The following is an 11,006-nucleotide window of genomic DNA, read 5'->3' on the forward strand; positions in this document are numbered from 1 at the left end:
GTACAGGTCCCCTTTTTATGGCCATGTGAGGTGGCATCCTTTTCCTTGGCGGACCGCCGTAAATTCGGCGTCCAACTGAGACGAGGTGCCAACCACACCAGCATTGCAGATATGAGCAAGCGTTGGTTTTACACTGACGCCGGTCTCCATAAGAACACTCCCGCGAGGCAACCCCTTGCATACCCGACGAAGCCGCTATATCATCAAGAAGTCCGAGCAGAGCAGGACCCATGCAACTTCAACACCGACTACATCAACGCTGTCAAGACCGACGAGGCGCGACGGCGAGGGCGAACATGGCCAGCACAAAGCCATGTTTTTTGAGCGGCACGTGTACCGACGAGAACACGGGCTTTGCCGCCGCCCACACCACACACACACACCATCATCATCATGTATGGAGAACGTGAAGCGAAGACGACGAAGACGACCACACGGCTTAATCGGAGGTATCTCGCGGAGCAACCCGCGGGAGTAATTAACCGGGAGCTTTTCGAGGCCCCGGGAACCAGGAGACCGCACATCGCCATAGTCAGGCAGGCCGTGCTAGTAGGCCACGGAGCGCAACCATTTTTTATGGGATCTTGTAATTTTGTTCATCCAAAGAGATAAATGAAATACATGTTTCCTGTATCACTTTTGTTTGTGTACTACGGTACACTGGCACACCCACATTTTTCTTTTTCCCCGGCGCATGAGAGAAATCCATACTCCTTCTCTTTCCTTCTTATCGGAGAGCCCATAAGGTTTTTCTCGTGTCAAACACAGCGGAAAAAGCCATTCAAAAGAAGTACTCCGGGCCCGTCCAGTTTGGATCACATACTTGATCGCTCGTGTCAAATCCACGGCACCCCCGATAAGCCAGCCAATCACACCAACAGAGAATGTTGGGTGTTCAAGTAGGCCGGCAAGTTGAATGCCGAAAACAAGGACAAGGGGCTGCATAGTGATGATGAGGAGGAGCCCCGGCCGCCGAACACGGGAGGAAAGAAGAGGTTCCCCCCACAAGTGAAGACGGTGAACATGATATACGCAACCCACATTCCCAAGAGGGAACGGAAGCGTGCATTAAGGGACGTCTATGCGATGGAGCCCGTCGCCCCAAAGTTCAACCCATGGTCCTCTTGTTCGATCACCTTCGATCGCAGGGACCACCCCACTAGTATCTGTCATGGAGGATCCGCCGCATTGGTCCTAGACCCCATCATCGACGAATTTCACCTCACTCGAGTCCTTATGGACGGCGGCAGCAGCCTGAACCTGCTCTATCAGGATACAGTGCGCAAAATGGGTAAGATCCCTCGAGGATTAAACCCACCAAAACCACCTTTAAGGGCGTCATCCCAGGTGTAGAGGCCCAGGATACAGTGGTCTTCAGATCTCCGGACGACTTCCGAAACGAGGAGTTAGTATTCAATATCGTCTCGTTCCGCAGTGGCTATCACGCACTGCTTGGGCGAACCGCATTTGCAAAATTCAATGCGGTACCGCATTATGCATACCTCTAGCTCAAGATGCCAGGACCTAGGGGGATCATAACAGTCAATGGAAACACAGAGCGCTCGCTCCGCACGGAAGTGGACACTGCGGCCCTCGCAACAGAAGCACAAAGCAGACTTTTAAGGCAAACCGCCAATTCGACGATACAGCCCCAGGACACCGTCAAGCGAGTCTGGAGTAACCTGCAACAGGATCACTTGGCACGTTCAGAGCTCGCCTAGCAATTCGGCCCCCGTCCCAGTCCCAGTCAAGCGACGAAATCCGTGCCGCGCGTACATAATTACGCACTGAAAATACCATGGGTATAGGCGGGGGCATGATCAGGGCACGTCCCGCAATGCGGCTTAGCCACCCTAGGGGCTGCATACCTTTATCATTTTTCTCTTTCAGGACCTTACTCTCTGGAAGCCCTTTCCGGCAGTATGATTGCCGGACACATTATGGGAAGGAACAACCAAGGAGGCAAGAAGATAAGACGTACAAGGGAACCCCCAGGTGGTCTCTAATAACAATCGATATACCCGCTTTTTATTACCCATGCGCAGCTTGCCCTTGGATAGGACATGTCAAATGGTCCTATTTTTTGCTTATTGCACTACTTGTATCAGTATGCTTCGACGTATTATTTAAATAACAATGCATAGCATTAGTCTATTATTGCATTATTCATCCCTTTTTTCTTATATGTTCATTTACGACAACTTGCACCCGTACATTCTGGTACGGCTAGTACGCCAGGTGCTTTCGTTTACCCCATAATACGGCGTGAGAAGTCCGAACACTTTCGACAGTGCGGCACCCCGAACTTATAAAATTATATGCATCAGCTCTGAATCATGTCTTGGGTCAATAGTTGGGTTTGCCCGGCTCCCATGTTTTGGTACCTTACGTTCCGCTATATCGGCTAAGGTAGCGTTGGGAGAACTACTACGATTGTGTCCCGGTTCTTCCAGACAAGCACCTCAGTAGAGAAAGCCGAAAACTGACTGTCATGATAAGGCGAGAGTTGGTCGCTGTTCGAGAGGTCTCAAGTTCTTAAAGACTTTTTCCGCTTCGGGCGAGGAGTCGGCCTTGCCCGACTTAGGCGTATATAGCGCCCCAAATTCGGCCTTCCGAATACTAGGGGCTTCGCCAAAATTTAAAATTGTAGACTTCTATGGCTAAGTGAGAGTGATAAAGCCTTATAATCTGATTGCCTGGTTCGTTGTGCTGAACACCACCCTCGAAGGACCCAAAATTGGGATAAAGAGTACTCAGGTTTATCCCGAACACCCCAGTACTAGTTACATGGGGCCAGAAGCCGACGACTGGCCAACTCTTAGATTTTATAAAAGGCCGCACAGAAGGTAATATTTTAAATTCAAAAAGAGTTGCATAGCGCAAATGAACTCGTTTCACATTACAGGAACACATGAGCATGTTCATTCAAAAATTACATCTCTAGCACATTCCTCCGCCACAAGGTGGGAACCCTTCAGGACACTGTCATAATACATTTCGGGGCAGCGGTGCTCCTTGACCTCCAGCGACCCCTTCTTCACCAGCCTTACGGTGTCCAGCTTCGCCTAGTGCACCTTTGCCCGGGCAAAAGCCCTGCCTGCACCCTCGATGCAGACGGACCGCTTTATGACTTCAAGCCGTGGGCAGGCATCCACAAGCCGCCTCACCAGACCAAAGTATCTGCTAGGCAGGGGATCGCCAGGCCACATCCGGAATATAATACCCTTCATGGCATGTTCGGTCGCCTTGTGAAGCTCGACCAGTTGCTTCAGCTGGTCGCTCAAGGGCATTGGGTGTTCGGTCCCAGTATATTGAGACCAGAACAACTTTTCCGTCGAGCTCCCTTCCTCAGCTCGGTAAAACTCCGCGGCATCCAGCACACTGCGGGGAAGATCTGCGAACGCTTCTGGAGAGCTCCGAACTCGGATAAGTAAAAGGAAAGTTTCCTTCACATGCTTGCTTTGCATAATGAATGCCTTACCCGCTGCTATCTTCTTCACTGCATCAATCTCTTGGAGGGCCTTGTGGGCTTCAGCCTTGGCGCTCTACGCGCTTTCGAGCGCCTTCGCAAGCTCGGACTCTCGCGTCTTAGAGTCAAGCTCCAAGGACTCGTGTTTTTTGGCGAGAGCCTCGAGCTCTTGCTGCACCTCGCCTACCCGGGCTTCTTGCTTTTCCCGCTCAATGCGCTCCTTGGCCGCTTTGTCTTCGGCCTAGGACAGCGCCGTCTTCATGGTCGCCACCTCGGTCGTGGCCCCTGGCAAATCCATGATGATCCTATTATTTTACAACTGAATTCCTTTTTAATATATAGACAAGGTATTGCTTACCTTTGCTCTCCTCGAGCTGCCTCTTGGTAAGGCCGAGCTCTTTCTCGGACCGCTCAAGGTCCTGCTTCAGCGCAGCGACCTCCGCAGTACGTGTGGCAGCGGCTAGCAGTGAAGCCTGCATATGCACATAGACATATTCTGATTAGACTCCTCAGTCATTATTTGATCCTCTATTCGACCTTCCTTCACGAACGCAAAACAGAGCATTAGGGGCTACTGTCTATGCGGTAATACTTTCCTATATTTTGATTTCTTACCTGAAAGCCTGTTAGGAGGCTGGCACATGCTTCGGTTAGTCCGTTTTTGGCGGACTGAACTTCCTCGATCACCGCACTCATGATAGTGCAGTGCTCTTCGTCGATGGAAGCGCCGCGAAGTGCTTCCAGCAAGTTTTCCGGTGCCTCTGGATGGACAGAGGCCACCGGCACGGGCGGCTTGCCCCTCTTAACGAGGGGTCACCTGACGGAGTCCGGAACCACTGAAGGTTCCGGCGTAGTGTTTGGCTGGGGGCCAAACTTGAAGCCCGTGGGAGTCTTGCTCCCTTTGCGCCCAGGGTCCGGAAGGTCGCCTCGAGGCGCCCCCAGGACTACCTCCCCTCGGCTCGGTGCCTTTTGAGACAACACCTCGACGTTGTCCGTAGGGCAAGGGGTGGAGGCGGTCGGAAGTGAATCGCTATTCATATCCGACGAGTCCAAAGAACCGTCCGATGAAGATACGTCGATACGGGCTCGGGATGGACTGCATAATCATATTCGGCATAAGGAGAAGCAGTGCAATAAAACATACCATGAATTACTATGGTATCCGGATACTTACGACTTCACCAGGGGCTTGTCCCTGGGTAACGAATCATCGTCGCTGTGGGCGGCCGTCGTGCAGCAGTCCAGAAGGAGGGTCCTTCCCTTCTTGGACCCTTCGGCCTCCCCGGTTGGGGCGGCCTTCCTTTTCTTATCTCCCTCGGCTAGGGGGGAGAGAACTTTCCTCTTCCTCCTCCTCGTTTTCGTGGGAGGAGTGCGCTTCGGAGTTACCGGACGATGAGTCCGATATAACCTTGCACCGGAGACCCTTTCGGGTCCCCGTGGCCTTCTTCTTGGCCTTCTTCACCGGCACCTCGTAAGGCGCCGGAACCAGCATCCCCATTAGGAGAGCATATGCAGGATCTTCAGGCAAGGGGGCAGGGCAATCAATATGCTCCGCTGTCTCTACCCAGTCTTGTTAATGGCATGGAAGCTTAGATCCCGCACATGATTAAACTGGGGCCAATAAATATCCTGTGAGATATAAAAACTTACCGGATTGGCATGGCGCTTTGCGCTGAGCCCGCGGTCCTCGGTAAGGGAAGGAGGTACCTCGGCACCCTTGAACAGCACCTTCTAGACGTCCTTGTGCGTCGTGTCGAAGAGCTCTCGCAACGTCTGGTGCTTGGCCGGGTCGAACTCCCACAAATTGAATACCCGTCGTTGACACGGGAGGATCCGGCGGAAGAGCATGACCTGGACCACGTTGATGAGCTTGATTTTCTTGCTCATCATGTTCTTGATGCAGGTCTGGAGTCCGGTCAGCTCTAGCGGGGAACCCCAGGATAGGCCCTTCTCTTTCCAGGAGGTGAGCCGCGTGGGGATTCTGGATCAAAATTTGGGGGCCGCCAACCAGTTGGTGTCGCGCGGCTCGGTGATGTAGAACCACCCCGATTGGCACCCTTTTATGGTCTCCACATAGGAGCCTTCGAGCCAGGTGACGTTAGGCATTTTGCCCATCATGGCGCCTCCGCACTCTGCTTGCTGGCCGACCACCACCTTCGGTTTAACATTGAAGGTCTTCAGCACAGGCCGAAGTGGGGCCTAATGCGGAGGAAGGCCTCGCACACGACGATAAACGCCGAGATGTTGAGGATGAAATTGGGGGCCAGATCATGAAAATCCAGCCTGTAGTAGAACATGAGCCCGTGATACGTCTCCAACGTATCTATAATTTTTGATTGCTCCATGCTATATTATCTACTGTTTTGGATGTGTATGGGCTTTATTATACACTTTTATATCATTTTTGGGACTAACCTATTAACCCAGAGCCCAGTGCCAGTTTCTGTTTTTACCTTGTTTTAGAATATCACAGAAAAGGAAAACCAAACGGAGTCCAATTGACCTGAAACTTCACGGAACTTATTTTTGGATCAGAAGAAGCCCAGAAGATTTGGAGTGCATGTCAAGGGATCTACGAGGAAGCCACGAGGCTGGGGGGGCGCCCACCCCCCTAGGCGCACCCTCCGCCCTCGTGCGCCCCTCGTGGCCCCCCTGACGTATTTCTTCCGCCTATATATCTCCATATACCCTAAAACGATCGGAGAACACAATAGATCGGGAGTTCCGCCGCCAGAAGCCTCTGTAGCCACCAAAAGCCAATCTAGACCCGTTCTAGCACCCTGCCGGAGGGGGGAATCCCTCTCCGATGGCCATCTTCATCATCCCGGTGATCTCCATAACGAGGAGGCGGTAGTTCTCCCTCGGGGCTAAGGGTATGTACCAGTAGCTATGTGTTTGATCTCTCTCTCTCTCGTGTTCTTGATTTGGCACGATCTTGATGTATCGCGAGCTTTGCTATTATAGTTGGATCTTATGTTTCTCCTCCCCCTCTACTCTTCTTGTAATGGATTGAGTTTCCCCTTTGAAGTTATCTTATCGGATTGAGTCTTTAAAGATTTGAGAACACTTGATGTATGTCTTGCCGTGCGTATTTGTGGTGACAATGGGATACCACGCGATTCACTTGATGTATGTTTTGGTGATCAACTTGCGGGTTCCGCCCATGAACCTATGCATAGGGGTTGGCACACATTTTCGTCGTGGTTCTCCGGTAGAAACTTTGGGGCATTCTTTGAGGTTCTATGTGTTGGTTGAATAGATGAATCTGAGATTGTGTGATGCATATCGTATAATCATACCCATGGATACTTGAGGTGACATTGGAGTGTCTAGGTGACATTAGGGTTTTGGTTGATTTGTGTCTTAAGGTGTTATTCTAGTACGAACTCTAGGGCTGTTTGTGACACTTATAGGAATAGCCCAACGAATTGATTGGAAAGAATAACTTTGAGGTGGTTTCGTACCCTACCATAATCTCTTCGTTTGTTCTCTGCTATTAGTGACTTTGGAGTGACTCTTTGTTGCATGTTGAGGGATAGTTATCTGATCCAATTATGTTATTATTGTTGAGAGAACTTGCACTAGTGAAAGTATGAACCCTAGGCCTTGTTTCAATGCATTGCAATACCGTTTGTGCTCACTTTTATCATTAGTTACCTTGCTGTTTTTATATTTTCAGATTACAAAAACCTATATCTACTATCCATATACCACTTGTATCACCATCTCTTCGCCGAACTAGTGCACCTATACAATTTACCATTGTATTGGGTGTGTTGGGGACACAAGAGAATCTTTGTTATTTGGTTGTAGGGTTGCTTGAGATAAACCATCTTCATCCTACGCCTCCTATGGATTGATAAACCTTAGGTCATCCACTTGAGGAAAATTTGCTACTATCCTACAAACCTCTGCACTTGGAGGCCCAACAACGTCTACAAGAAGAAGGTTGTGTAGTAGACATCAAGCTCTTTTCTGGCGCTGTTGCCGGGGAGGTGAGTTCTTGAAGGTATATCTTTAGATCTTGCAATCGAGTCTTTTAGTTTCTTGTTTTATCACTAGTTTAGTCTATAAAAGAAAACTATAAAAAAATGGAATTGAGTTTGCCTCATATGCTTCATCTATTTAATATGTTTCGTGAGTAAGATGGAAAGGAAAATTGTGCTCAAATACTAGAAGAAGAATTACATATAATGCTTGGCATAAAATATGTGAATGATGATCATGATTGCAATGTTGTTAGTACGAATTCTTTGAATATCCATGATATTAATGATGATTGCACTAGTTATGATGAAAATGTCTCCTATAAACATGTCAATTTTTGTGGGGTGCATTGGGTTTGTAAGTACACACCAAAAAGGGAAGATAGATATTGCAAGAAGCATAAGTACTTAGAAACTAAATTGTTGCAAGAAATACTAGATGATTGTGCTGAAAATTTAAATTTTCTTGGCCATACTTGTGGACTTTGCAATGAACATGGTCATTTAGCTACCCGATGCAAATTGTTTCATGATCTAATCGTGTCCAAAAATTGTGATGACTTGATTTTCCTTGCACATTATAATGAACTTAGTTTGCTTATGGGTTATGAAGAAATGAAATGTTTAACTAATCATCTTCCAGAATTTTCCCGTTACAAACTTCTTGGCTTTGGTCTAGAGGAAATTTATATGTATTGTGCGGTGAATTGCATTGAAAATCCTTATATTGTCAATTACATAAAGAAAAGAAAACAAATAGAAGATGAAGAGAATACTAATGAAAGGGAAGAGACTTCCCAGTATCCTCCGATTATTTCTTATGATGAATCAGGTAACGAGGAGGAGCCTCCTATTCAACCAATCTCATTAATAAGGAGCTTCAAAAAGAGGATTGAACCCACACATGATGTGGTGAAGAAGAAGAAAAGAAAAAGGAAGAGAGGTAAAAAGATATCTCCCCCAAATAATGCTCCTCCTATTACTATTGTGCCTTATGAAAATATAATTGTGGAAGATAATGATACTTCTTATGATCTTGAAAATCTTTTTGGCACTTGCTTGGAAGAATATGATAATTGCTATACTATTGGTGCTATCCATACTATTAATGATGAGAGTGATTATGCTTATGATATGAAAAGGCCCAAGCTTGGGGATGCTATGTTTGATGAAGATGATGTTTTTGAGAATATATTTGCTGCAATTAATGTTTGTCCCAAGCTTGGGGATGCTACGTTTAATGAAGATGATATTTTTAGTCTCCCAAGTTTTGATATGCAAATTTATAATGATGATAGCATGCCTCCTATTTATGATGACTATTGCGATGACACTTATGCTATACAAAGTAGTGATGATTATATTTATAAAACTTGTCATGATTATGATTACCCTTTTCTGAACATTACTCTTTTAATGTGGAAACAATTTATAGTATTCGAGTTTCTTATGATACTCCCACTATTCCGAATGAGAAGAATTTAGCTTATGTGGAGAGTAATAAAATTTCTATGCTTGTAGATCAAGAAAAGAATGCTTTAGGTTCTGGTTATATTGTTGAATTCATTCATGATGCTACTGAAAATTATTATGAGGGAGGAATATATGCTTGTAGGAATGGCAATAATATCAAGTTTCCTCTCTATGTGCTTAAAGTTTTGAAGTTATGCTTGTTTTACCATCCTATGCAAGTTGATTCTTGTTCCCGCAAGTTGTTTGCTCACAAAATCCCTATGCATAGGAAGTGGTCTAGACTTAAATGTGCTAGTCATATTCTTCATGATGCTCTCTTTATGTTTCAATTCCTATCCTTTATTTGAGCATCATTGAAATCATCATGCCTAGCTAGGGGCGTTAAACGATAGCGCTTGTTGGGAGGCAACCCAATTTTATTTTTGTTCCTTGATTTTTGCTCCTGTTTAGTAATAAATAATTCATCTAGACTCTGTTTATATGCGTTTTTATGCTTTTAATTAGTGTTTGTGCCAAGTATAACCTTTGGGAAGACTTGGGGAAAGTCTTGTTGATCATGCTGTAAAAAAACAGAAACTTTAGCGCTCACGAGAATTGCTGCCATTTTTATTTGGAGAGTGATATTTCGTTAATTATTTTTGCAGATGATTAATAGATAAATTCCTCAGGTCCAGAAATTTATTTTAGAATTTTTGGGGTTCCATAAGTTTTCGTTAGTTACAGATTACTACAGACTGTTCTGTTTTTGACAGATTCTGTTTTTCGTGTGTTGTTTGCTTATTTTGATGAATCTATGGCTAGTAAAATAGTTTATAAACCATAGAGAAGTTGGAATAAAGTAGTTTTAACACCAATATAAATAAAGAATGAGTTCATTACAGTACCTTGAAGTGGTGTTTTGTTTTCTTTCGCTAACGGAGCTTACGAGTTTTCTGTTAAGTTTTGTGTTGTGAAGTTTTCAAGTTTTGGGTAAAGATTCGATGGACTATGGAACAACGAGTGGAAAGAGCCTAAGCTTGGGGATGCCCAAGGCACCCCAAGGTAATATTCAAGTACAACCAAGAGCCTAAGCTTGGGGATGCCCCGGAAGGCATCCCCTCTTTCGTCTTCGTTCATAGGTAACTTTACTTGGAGCTATATTTTTATTCACCACATGATATGTGTTTTGCTTGGAGCGTCATTTTATTTTATTTTGTTTTTCTTGCTGTTTGAATAAAATACCAAGATCTGAAATTATTAAATGTTAGAGAGTCTTCACATAATTGCATAATTATTCGACTACTCATTGATCTTCACTTATATCTTCCGGAGTAGTTTGTCATTTGCTCTAGTGCTTCACTTATATCTTTTAGAGCATGATGGTAGTTTTATTTTGAAGAAATAGATGAACTCTCATGCTTCACTTATATTATTTTGAGAGTCTTAAATAGCATGGTAATTTGCTTAAAATCCTAATATGCTAGGTATTCAAGATTAGTAAAAATTTCTTATGAGTGTTTTGAATACTAAGAGAAGTTTGATGCTTGATGATTGTTTTGAGATATGGAGGTAATAATATCAAAGTCGTGCTAGTTGAGTAGTTGTGAAATTGAGAAATACTTGTGTTGAAGTTTGCAAGTCCCGTAGCATGCACGTATGGTAAACGTTATGTAACAAATTTGAAACATGAGGTGTTATTTGGTTGTCCTCCTTGTGAGTGGCGGTCGGGGACAAGCGATGGTCTTTTCCTACCAATCTATCCCCCTAGGAGCATGCGCGTAGTGCCAAGGTTTTTGATGACTTGTAGATTTTTTCAATAAGTATGTGAGTTCTTTATGACTAATGTTGAGTCCATGGATTATACACACTCTCACCCTTCCATCCTTGCTAGCCTCTTCAGTACCGTGCATTGCCCTTTCTCACATTGAGAGTTGGCGCAAGCTTCGCCGGTGCATCCAAACCCCGTGATATGATACGCTCTTTCACACACAAACCTCCTTATATCTTCCTCAAAACAGCCACCATACCTACCTATTATGGCATTTCCATAGCCATTCCGAGATATATTGCCATGCAACTTTCCACCATTCCGTTTATCA

The sequence above is a fragment of the Triticum urartu genome, chromosome 7A (genome assembly GCF_056163025.1).
Source record: "Triticum urartu cultivar PI428250 chromosome 7A, HENAU_Tu73, whole genome shotgun sequence".
NCBI lineage: Eukaryota > Viridiplantae > Streptophyta > Magnoliopsida > Poales > Poaceae > Triticum > Triticum urartu.